Here is a 12,830-nt window from a genome sequence, read left to right as displayed (position 1 = left end):
TTTTGGAGATGGTGGTGCATGCATATTTGGGCATACCCACTGTTGAGGTGCAGATAGGTGCAGTGGCACCCAATAGAGATACAATATTTGTAGGCAACAACCCTCTCCAAAAGTACATAGATAGGGAATGCAACACAATTTGGCCACTTATACCCATTATAGAGAGAGGGGTGTGTATTCTTAGACAAAATTTGTTGGTTGACCAGGTAGAGCAACATGAGCTGAGCATGGGCCAACATCAACATAGTAAGCTGGTTCCTTACATTGGTGTGCATGCCTTGGATTGGATGGAGGTCATGAGTTTGTATCTTATTGATTGGGTATCATTCTTAGTCAGCGACATAATATAGTAGAAGCCCTTAGATGAGAGGGTTACTGCATGTTTCAGTGGGTAGTGGGATGAGGATTGACAGTTCATCAGTATTCCAGTAGCACTATCCCATCATCAGTAGAGTGGGGTCAACCTTGGCCTATGTTAGAGTTTGGATTGGAGAGAGGTGATGAGTTTGTATTCTACTGATGGAGCAACATCTACGGTTAGGGATAGAGAACAAAACAGGCCATGGGGGATGGACGACGATGATTGGTTATGGTGGTTTTGGGATTTAGGTGGATCCATGGATGTTAGATTGAGTCAGCGGTTTGTTTGGCATCCGGGCATTGAGGGACCCATTCAAGTTTGGTTAGCTTGGAGACATGGTGTGGTACAATGGTTCATTTGGGATCTTGGTATCAATTTACAGATGCCTTTGCAGTGGAAAGATACTGATTGCTTGAGGGCAAGAAATCTTGGGGCGGGAGGTTTTTTCATGTCCCCATTTTTATTTTCCTCTATAGTACAACCATGGTGGATTTCTAGGGCAGGGGATGGCCAGGAAAAGGGAGCAGGATTATGGCATCAAGGGTCTCAGGGGAGTTTTTATGGGATTTTATGGCATTCACTTGGCATATTCCACATCCACACAACTTGCCTTTCGTTCCGTTTATTCTAAAAAATTTCAAAAAACAGGGGTTTTACTAGGCCTGAATTAATTAATTACGCTTGAGGTGGCATTCTAGGAGGATCATCTAATGGAACGTCTCAGTATAAGAGATCGTTGGAACCAAAACAAGAAGATATACAATATGGAATGCTGAGAAGTGATTTCCAGTGGCTAGAGAAAGTATGGTGGGCAATTTACCATTTTCCCAGATTAAAAATGACTTTAATTAGTCATTTAATTAAAAGGGGAAAATAATTAATTGGAGAAAAAGGCCAAAAGCGACTTGAGTGAAATAAAATAAAATTTAAAAGTCATTTAAGATAAATTCAAGGGAGGAGATTTTAGAATAATAATAAAATAAGATGCTTCTAGAGGCTTGGGGATCAATATTTGGAGTCTTTAAAAGGAGGAAGAGGAGGTCATTTGGGACATCTTGAATTTGTGCATTGTCTTGTGTGAGAGGCTTGAGAACCTAGTCCTCTACTCTAGTAGCCCCAGGACAGAAATTCTCAGGTGATTCAGTGAGAGTGGGAGAGAACCCATTTCCCCCCTTAGTGGATTCATTCAGAATTCACAGGAGTAGTATCAGTTTAGATTTATTTTGGAGGCCAGTGTAGTATTGTTGCAAATTTCTTGAGAGGCCATTGTCTCAACCATTCCAGTTATTTTATCAACATATTTTACATATTAATAAAATAAAATTGAGTTCTTCTGCATTATTATTTTGTGTATTATTTAGTTGCAGATCATGTTTCTTGTTTTGCCATGGAATTGTGGTTTAATTTGTGAAAATTACTTTTGGAACTAACAACTTAAATTCTTGAAGCAAATTTTCTGCAAAAATTAAATTTGGAACATTAGAAAACTTTATCATTTGATATGTGGTTAGAGAATTTGCTCTGCATTCTTTCAGATATTGTGGAAACTTAACACTTATTTTCAATCATAGTCAACCATATGTGGTTCTTTTTTTATTTTGTTCCTTAATCATCACTTAGATATTTACAATTGAGAATAATGTTTAGTCTGTTCTAACTTCTATCCATCTTTATATTTTCATGATTCTATATAAGAAAATGATGTCGATAACTTTTACTAAGAGTTCCCCTTGATAATAGTTTCATATGAATAAAAAGATGATTTAATGTATGTATATATGATTCGATGCATTTGTTTCTCATTTTCACAGACAAGTGAGGAACAGTTAAAGAAATTCAAAAATTCTAAGGAAAATGCTAAATAAGACTCATGGAGGCACCAAATACTTGTTAATTCCCTTGGATTGTTCTGTTTCCAAAGGTTTATGCAAAGCCACAAAGCAAGAAAAGAAAGAAGCAATAACCAAGATATATTTGAATCTTGTAGCCGCCATCAAGGAAATGAGATTAGAGTCGCATGAAAGTTGGGTAAGGTCTGATTGCATCAGGTATATTCCTTTATTTACTAGTGAGATAAAGATTCGACCCATCTTTTTATTAGAGCGTTTAATTTGAAATCAACAATTTACTCAATTAGGAGAAGAGAAACAAGTTTTCAAACAAAAGCAACAATGTTTGTTCACTTTCAAACAAATCCGATTCAGATAATGTTTCAATGTTATGGGTTACAAGTCTTGATGTCCGTGCTCAACTATTACTAGACCAACAATAAATTTTCCATTATATTTGATCTTCATTTGGCCAAAAGAATGCAAAATTATTCTTATATTTTTCATTTTCCTTTTTTGCTAAAATGTTCTCTCACTAAATTTTGTAATAGCCAATGTAAAAATTTTGGACCATTTTCCTTAGATATATTTTGTTCCCAAATCTTATATTTGAAAATGTTTGACAACTTCTGATATATTTTAATCTCACTGCATAATGATGATATATCTTATATATAATCTATTTTTTCTAAGTCACAAATGCTACATCCCCAAGTCATAACTCCTGCAACCTCAAGCCATAATTATTGCAAATTTAACACATAGTTGCTATGTTAAGATACAAGCAATTGTTTTATGGAACCTCTGCTGCAACCTTAAGTTACAACTATTCTTCCCTTACTCAAATAAAAGAATTATCGTATAAAGGATGTTTCCGTGTATCTATGCCTCATCTTCAATATTGACAAGCACTTGTTAGGTATAATTATCTTTTAATATATACACTTTATTTTATATTTAATATATTTTAAAGTTGCAGATGCCGCATCCCCAAGTCACAACTACTATAACCTCAAGCCACAACTGTTGCAACTTTAACATACAAATACTATAGCCATATACATGCAACTATTTTAGGGAACCACTGTTGTCACCTTAAGTTACAGTTGTTGTTCCCTTACTCAAATAAAGTAATTCTCATATGAAGTTTGTTGTCGTGTATCTATGCCTCAACTTCAATATTGACAAGGACTTGTCACGTATAATGATATTTTAATATATATATATATAATCGACTTTATCCTACTACACATTAGGTGATGTTTTTGAACTAGATTTAGTCTTATTGTGCTTGAGTTAACAAAAGTTTTTTTTTTAGGGCCTTCGAATATCTATATAAAAGCTTGTTCATTTTTTTTTTTTTTTTAAATTGCTAATGACGTTGGTCTTCTGATGCTAGTTCTTTCTCAATGTTGTCGGTCTTACGGTGCCCTGACGTCAGTCTTCTGACACCCATTTTGACAGCACAAACGTCAAAACTATGGGAGGTTCGTCACAATGATGTCAGTTTTCCGACCCTCATTCCGATGGCAAAAACGTCGCAACTATGGCCAGTTTGTCATAATATCTTTTCAAAAAATTTATGACACTGTTGGTCTTTCGACACATTTTTGGATGGTACAAAATTCACAATGATGGAAAATTTTTCGGATTTTCTCTGTGTAATATTCTTGCTAACGTCGGTCTTTTGATGTTGGTTTTGACGGTAAAACATGTCTCCATAATGGAAAAATTGTTAGAAGAAGTTGACTTTCAACTAGTCATCTAACGATGGTTTGTGACGAATCTATAGGATCGTTCATTGGACATTCAAAGAAATGTCAACGATTATATCCGATGAACAAATGTCGAAGATTCAATGACTACTATTGTGAGAATTCAGATGAAAGGAAGATGTCATAATGACAACTCAATTGGAAATGATGTGGCGGTTGGGCGGGTTGGCTTTCACGCCCCCCGGCCGGTTTCGACTCCTGCGGAGGCTGCGCGAATGCTGTAGCATATGTGGATCCATTGCGACCCGGTGATGGCGATTAAATGCTTAGATGTGTTGACTGTCAGTCTGATCTGACACATATGTACCATATGTATAAAAAAAAAGAAGAGGGCCCATAATGCTTCTGTAGGGAACTAACCCCTCCCATTTAAAAAAAACTCTATTGGAAATGATGTTTCATGAAATCTCTTTTTGTTAGTGTGGTGATGAAACATCGTCGCAAAAATGAAAAAGAACCATTAAAATTTGGGTCTATATTTAGTAGTGACACTATTTCCTTGAACTCCCTTTGTCACCAACATGCTTCTTGGTTGAATCAGTAGATCAATGCTTCCCCTACAAGGAAGAAATTACACCCATTGTTGTCGAAGATATTCAAAAATTTCTCTATGCAGCGGTTTGGTAGCTATTTTTTCAATTTGTTTTTTTTTGGAATGTATTTCAATCTGATAGTTTGATCAACAACTTATTCTTGAAGAAAATGGTATTTGAATAGAATGTGCTTTGTTTTAGAATGCATAACAGGGTTTTTAGAGATATTGATAGCATTGGTATTGTCACACATGATGGGAAAATGATGATCACCATTTTAGATCCTTGAGATTCTACATCATCCATAAGACTTGAGTACAACATGATTCTACTGCAATATATTCAACCCCTATTGTGGATAGAGAAATGGAGGTTTTTTTTGTTGAGTTAGGAGACTAGATAGTTACTTGAAAGAAGGCTCCCCCATTGGTGCTCTTCTTATCATCAACACTTCTAGCCCAATTTTCATCTGTATAAGCTCTAAGAGTAATTTTTTTTCCCCTTGGATACCATAAGCCATAATCTATGGTGCCATATAGATATCTAAATATCCTTTTGACTACACTCACATGAGTTTCTTTTGAGTTTGATTGAAATATTCCCATTAGAGCTATTGCTTGAAAGATATACAGTCTTGATGTTTTTAAGTAAAGAAGGCTACTAATCATGGATCTGTACATGGTCTAATTTACTTCTGGAGACTCATCAACCTTACAGAGCTTGCATCCTATTGTCATGGGAGTGCTCATGGGTGCATAACTTTCCATACTAAACTTCTTTAATATTTCTTTAAGGTACTTCTTTTGAGACACAAAGATGACTTTTTCTGATTGATGAACCTGCCGACCAAGAAAGAAAGACAGTCCCCCCAACATAGAAATTTCAAACTCCTTTTGTATGTTAGCTACAAAACATTTTCTCTTAGAGTTATCATCACTTCCAAAATTTATGTCATCCACCTAGACAACAATGATTATCAAGTTATCTTTTTTAGTCTTGATGTAAATGTTATTGTTTGCTTCCCCTCTCTTGAAGCCTTTTTGTTGAATATATTTTTCCAATCTAGAGTAATATGCCCTAGGTGTTTGTTTTGAACCATACCAGGATTTGTTCAATCTTTACACATATTCTTGTCTTCTTCTAGCTGAAATCCTTTCGAGTAGTCAACATATACTTATTATAGTTCTCCATTTAAAAATGTTTATTTTACATCCATTTGATAAACTTTAAACCCATAATATATTGCAAAGGCCAATAACATCCTAAGTCTGGCTACTAGAGAAAACATTTCTTTGAAGTCCACACCTTCAAATTGTGCATATCCTTTACATACAAGTCTTGATTTGTTCCTTACTACTTTTCCATCTTCTTTAAGTTATTTTTGTAGACTCACTTAAGTTCCAATCCTATTTTTGTCCTTAGGTTTTTGAAAATACTCCCATGTCTTATTGTTCTCAATATTCTCTAGTTCTTCATTCATAGCCCTAGTCCAATGATGATATTGACTGGCCTAAGTAGAGTTTTGAGGTTCCATTAGGGATAGTGGAGCTAAGTTATCATGGCTTGTTGTGTTGACAAGCTTCCTTCTAGTTTGAACTTCAATTCCTTGTCTCCAAGAATTTGGCTATCAAGATTATTGTTTTGGACATACTTGGATGGGGTTTTTGGAGAGAATGGCTCACTTTATTCACTTTGTTCTTCATCATGCTCTTCCTTATGATTTTCTTCTTCCTATGCTTCGTGGTAGAGAATTGGTTTTGGCTAGGTTCGAGGAAATGGTTCATCTATTCCTACATCAATGCATTCAACAACATTTTGTATCGTTATGTTTTAACATTTGTATCCCTTGATTCTATATGCATATCTAAGAAAAATTTCTTCGTCAGATTTGAAATGTTTGACAGTGGTTGGTCTACTTTTCCATAGTTTTTGAGGCATTTTAGTATCATTTACCCTTATTTGAGCTATATTTAAGATATAGACTGTCATGTAAACAACTTATCTCCAAAATATTTCTATCAACTAAGCTTCAAAGAGCATGGTTTTGACCATTTCTTATATTGTTCGATTTTTTCTTTCAGCCACTCCATTCTTATGTGGAGTTCTTGCAACAATTTATTTTCTTCTAATTCAATGGTGTTCACAAAAGATATTGAATTCATTAGAAGTGAACTCACCTCCTCTATCAGTTCTTAGGCATTTAATTTTTAGATTAGTTTCATTTTCAACTAAAGCCTTGAAAGCTTTGAATTTTTCAAAAGCCTTATATTTTTCTCTAAGGAAGGTAACCCATGTCATTCTTGTATAATCATCAATGAACAACATAAAATACCTTTCACCTTTCAGTGTTTGAGTCCTGGATGGTCCATAGAGGTCTATATGGATGAGTTCTATAAGCATGGATGTAGACTATTCTTTTGTTTTGAAGAATACCTTGATTTGTTTTCCATGTTGGCATGCCTTATAGATGGTATTGTGTGGTTTTGATATCTTCTCCATGTCCTTCACAACTTGTGTTTTTTTAACCTTTACTAGATTATCAAAACTAATTTGTCCCAATCTTCTGTGCTGCTGTCGCTGCTACAACACCCTCCAAATTTTAGCCTACACCAAATTTCATGGCCTACCTTGGTCTTGTATATTATCATCACAATCATTGAGACCCATTTCATATGTTTTCTTTAAGTATTTTGGTCCCTTTTGCAAGGAAGGAAAAATGTCGTCTTTTTGCATGATCTAACCATGTAAACATATTTTGCACTCATTTCAAAATTTTTAAGCACTATCACACAAGTGTTGTCACGACTGTCACATAGTGTATCTTTGGTGTCACACTTGTCATAATTCATCGCAAAGTTGTCGCACTGAGGGAAAATTATTGTTCATATGTCTTAGATGATATATGTTGTTGTGTCGTTAAGTGTTATAAGTTTTTTATCACTGTCAAGTCATATCACTATTCACATCATCTCACTGATCCCACACTTAGCCAAATTTCATAAATTTCCCAGTAAATTAGCCTCATCCGGTCTTCCTCAACTGTGCGTTGTGAAGTTCCAACCCTCAAGCTACAACCTTTCCCCTTGACATTGCGTAATGTGTAGTTCTAGCCTCCCAGGACTGTGCACTATGTAGTTCTAGTGCTCAAGCCCAGACCTTGGTCCACAAAATTGCGCAATCCAGCCCTCCAACTTGGCCTCAACTACACATTGCTCATTATCTGAGCTCAAGCTCAACCCTTGAGGTCCTGAGCTGTGTAACTGGAAAATCACCAGGTCTGCTCTGCCTCCTAGAATTGCGTAGTTGTCTAAAATAATGCAAAACCCCTCAGCCCGGCTCGCTGAGTCCCAAAATTGCATAATATGCCTGCCCAGTCTAGCCTAAACTACGCATTGCACAGTCTCAAGACCCATCCTTTACCCTTGACTGCCTAAGCTACACAATTGCATAGTCATTGAGCCTCTCCCTCAACCTGTCACCCAGTTTAAGCCCAATCAATGGATCAACATGCACCATCTTTGATTAGGGGTTTATCGGACCGATGTCATCTTGTCATGAGTGAATTGCAGATGCAGGTACTCTATAACACCATGACAAGATGATGAAGAAGGAGATGGAGAAGGGAAACATGCTGAGAGACATATTTGTAGTTGATTATTAAAGTTGATCAATCAAGAGAAGACAAAGGGACACCATCTTGCGACCATAACTCAAGACTTGATACCATTGAAGACTCCTTACCTCTAAACCATAAGGAGGTGGATAGAAGATCATCCTCAAGAAGACATGTAGAAAGTAGTAGCATAAGTGGCTTGACATTGCCATGTCATCAAGCAATCCATGTTAGCAGTGTCATGTCATGAGTTGTCATATGCAACATCATTATTATGGATCATGTAATTTATTTTTCAAAAATGTATTGTAAAGTGGAAGTTCAAAGGACATGTACAAAAGATGAAGAATCATGTAAAGTCGAAAAGACATAGGAAGTCAAACATTCATGAAAGTAGTCAAAGAGTCATAAGGGAGGTGAAGCATCGCCCCATTGGTTATATATACACCCTCATTGTATGATAAAAGGACTTTACACCTTGGCTCCTGCCGCAAGGCATTAGAGAGATAAACTAGTTCTTTTGGGGAGCAAGTAGTGGCTCCAATGCTCCACTATTGGAGCTAGTGGTATTCATTATATACATGTGTATTGGAACTTTTACTTAATATCAGAATCCTCATGGCCGACACGTTCTTCATGCATGGATTATGAATATTTGTAAGACTACTATGTGGATGTTTGTAATTCATGTTTGCTTTCATCTATGCTAAAGTAGTTGAACTACTTCGTTATTTTATTACTTATCATATTGAGAATGTGCTGTAATGGTTTTTATTGCTATCATATCCTTGTGGACTATTCCATTGGATTTTATACAAATATTTCTTGTTGATTGGTTGTAATGACCACCACATCTTTTTGAACTATTCCGTTGGATGTTAGACGAATCCTTCTTGGTTGCGTGTGTTTCTACTATGGTGGTACTATTACCTCTCTCTTAGAGGCTCACTTTATTTTCTCCCTCCGTAGTAGAAGAACCTTGACACATTTACAACCGAACACTCACCAGGCATACTCGCTTTTTGAAGGCACATTTTCATTCCTCTCTCTTGCTGATAGTTAGAGCGAAGGAAAATATTTAAGGAACCAACGAACAAGATATATTTTGCATGAGGCTCCTATGCCAAATCGTGTGAGGTCTAATTGGGACCACATATTAGGGAGAGCCCTTGAATGTTGGTGGGTCCAACACCTTCAACATTTCTGGCGCTAAAAGGAGGGAAACCAAATTATTATGGCTAATAACCTCACCCACCCAAATCCTACTTCTTTCGGTCAAGGAAGCAATATTCGCAACACCTCCCATGCTCATATTCATGAATTTGGTGATTCTTCTCAAGCCGGTCTCGGACAAACTTACAAAATCTCTTATGACCAGATTTGGGCCATCCATCCTATCACCCATAAGTTTGTAAGAGCTATTGGATTGATACCTAGAGTACATAATCTTCTATATTTTCCAAAGAAGAACGTGACCACCCTTACTGGGATAATGGTTTCAACAGTTGAAGATTTGTTTCTCACCACCCTTGAAGAGTTGGAAGAGACTATAGAAAATGCAGAGAAACCAGAGAAGCCTCCATATTTTAACGATGGTGATGACGACAATGCTATACTCTTGAACGATACTTTCTGCGGGTTAGGCGATGAAGAAAAAGAAGAAAATCCATCATATCCAGATAAAGAGGAGGAAAATAATGACGAAGATATGGCGGAACAAGATCTAGAATGGATGAGTCAGGGCCCACTTGCATTGCTGGGTGTGTTACATAAGAAGCCGAGGCACCCAGAGAAGTTGTTAGCAAAGTATGACCCTTACATAGCAGTGAAGGCGGAGGACCACTTGGACAACTTTTACCTACATTTGTAAATGCATGAGGTACATTACGATGATGTTGCATATAGAATTTTTCTGTGTACCTTAGATGGAAAAGAATCTGTATGGTATCACAACCTTCTTTCGAACTCAATCTAGAATTGGAAGGGTTTTAAGAAGCTATTTCTTGAGAATTTTGTTGATGATAAAACCCCCGCCATGCTGTTAAGAGAGATGGGCAGTCTTAAGATGGAGAAGAAAGAGAATGTGAAAGATTTAAATAAGAGGTTTAATCACATATTGAATATATTTCCCACAGACACAAAACCTCATGACTCCATCACCATTGATTATTACACATCTTCCTTACCAACAAGCATCACATAGTTTGTGAAAAGAATTGCGAAGCCAACATTAGTTGAAAATTATGAAGAAGCAATCACAGTTGAAAAAAACTTGCGCGCAATTGGAGTCATCATAAATGATGACCGAACAAAGGACTCCAAAGACACGGGTAAAAGGTCTTACGGATTCGTAAGCAAGGCCAAGGAGAAGGAAGCAATCCACCTAGAGAGCTTGACCTATACCATCAAGTCTCTGTCAAATGAGCTTGCAGAATTGAAACAATAGTCAAGAGAGACGACCGTGAGCAACAAGCCTCCTAAATTCAGTTTTCTGAGAAGGGTTTCCAACTCCGGTAGTAGTATCAATGAACTGACCATGTCTACTCATATCTCAAATGTTGTGCTAAATGTTGAGAGTATGGGCATGGACCAGTATTGTTTGTTTCATCAATAGTATCATTCAGAAAAAACATGCCCGTAATTGAAACACAACATGAATGCTGTTATTGCGCATTTCATTGATACAATTCTTTCAGATGACTAGACTAAGTTGATGAAATAAAAGGAAGAGAATGTTGTAGCTGAAGAAACTGCGATGTAGGACACACAATGAATACGCTCAGTTATGTTTTCACAGTTGAGAAGAAGAGTGCTGAAGAAAAACCACTGAGTGAGGCTCAAACCCAACAACATAATAGTCGATACAACTTGAGAAGCCAAGGGATGACCTATGGAAAAGAGTTGACAAAGAAAAAAAATTAAAGAAGCATTTACTGAGGAATATCACACCGCCCGTCAACTCATCCCAAAACACTCAGAGCAAGTCTAGCAATTCGGCTACAATGAAAAGCACTTCCGAAAACCACAAAAGTAAGCCCATCATTCCAGAAATAACAGATAAATCAACTCCACTAGACACTTTGACAATGCCTCCCACATTGGATTACAACGTAGTTGAAGATATGTAGAAATCTCGCGCAAATATCTCACTCTTTGAACTAACAAAGATCGTGAGACAACGGGAACTGCTTGTCCATGTACTCAAACAATCCGCCTCAGGTAACGATGCTATTTCGCAGAAGGGATCTAGTAATTCCTCTGGTTCCTTGGAATTTGTACTTAACACTTTAACATTGGATGCAAATACACTTTGCCCTCCATTATTTTTAACGTTTGAAATTTTCAATTTTAATGTGCACAATTTCTTAGGCAATTTCGATGCATATGTAAACGTAATGCCTTTATCTGTAGCAAAGAAAATCAATGTGAAATGGGATAAAATAGATGCATGCATCATTTCACTGGACAAGACTCTTGTCCATGCTATTGGTGATCTCATAAATATGCTTATACACTTATCATCTGACCAATGAGTTCACCAATGTATAAATATAGTAATTGTGGACATTTTGGAAGCATATGGTGTATTGCTGAGTAGAGATTGGTCCAAGAAATTACAAAGGTAATTTGTTATGGATTGGTCACACTTATGGCTTCCGTACAGAGGAAAAAACAATCAAATTCGGGTTAACTCATAACCTTACATGAAACATAATGTCACTCACTTCGAAGGTAAAAATGAACCTGTGATTTTCATGAATCTTATTTTCAGAAATTTCTTTTTAGAAACTGATATGGGGTGCTATATTTCTCAACCATCCCCAATCCCACCTAACACACAATTGGAAATCCTTCCTAGTCCAACTGATGAAAATAACATTTGTACAGTAAATATTAATAGTAGTAGTACTAGTGCAACACATAGTCCTTGTACATATGATGTTTGAATATTGTATTTTGATGGTTCGAAGACGCAGCAGGGCTCTAGAGCTGGTTGCGTTTTAGTAGACCCGCGATAGAGAAAACATTTGATCTCTAGCCGCTTGGAATTTGAGTGCACGAACAACACCACGGAATATGAAGCACTCATCTTGGGCTTACAAAGGGCCATTGACCTCAATGTTGGAATTCTCAAAGCAGTAGGTGACTCAGAAATTGTCGTATGATAGGTATGTGATACTATACATTGTGTGTCACCTCATCTAAAAGGTTATCAACAAGAGGTATGGAATTTGATTTCTCATTTCCAAGCTTTCAATATTGTTTATGTTCCTAGGATCTGTAACACAACTGCGTATGCATTGGAAAATGTTGTTGTTAGGTTATCACTGCTTAGGGACATTTTTTCTATAGAGATTCTTTGTAAACCATCCATCCCTGACAATATTACTAATTTACGCATTTTCAATGATGACCAATAAATACTACACTTTATGGGGAACACTAATGTATTCAAGGATGAAATTATCGATGAAGACGAGCATGATAAAGAGTTGCAGGATGCATCTCACACAAACAAAGAAAACCCCATGCTGAAGGGCGTGGTATCATTGTAAAAGTTGCATGCCTTGCAAAACTGCTTCAGGGGGCTAGTTAGTGCAAAAACCCATAAATCAACGTTGTCACACGAGAAAATAAATATTGGAATAGAAAAACATCCGAATTTTGTTAATATCGGTATTTGCTGCACACCACAAGATTGGAAAACTTTTATTCACT

This window comes from Pinus tabuliformis, chromosome 1_2 (genome assembly GCF_031772625.1).
Source record: "Pinus tabuliformis cultivar Carrire ecotype Pingquan chromosome 1_2, CPIR1, whole genome shotgun sequence".
Taxonomy (NCBI): Eukaryota; Viridiplantae; Streptophyta; class Pinopsida; order Pinales; family Pinaceae; genus Pinus; species Pinus tabuliformis.
This window is presented reverse-complemented; position numbering follows the sequence as displayed.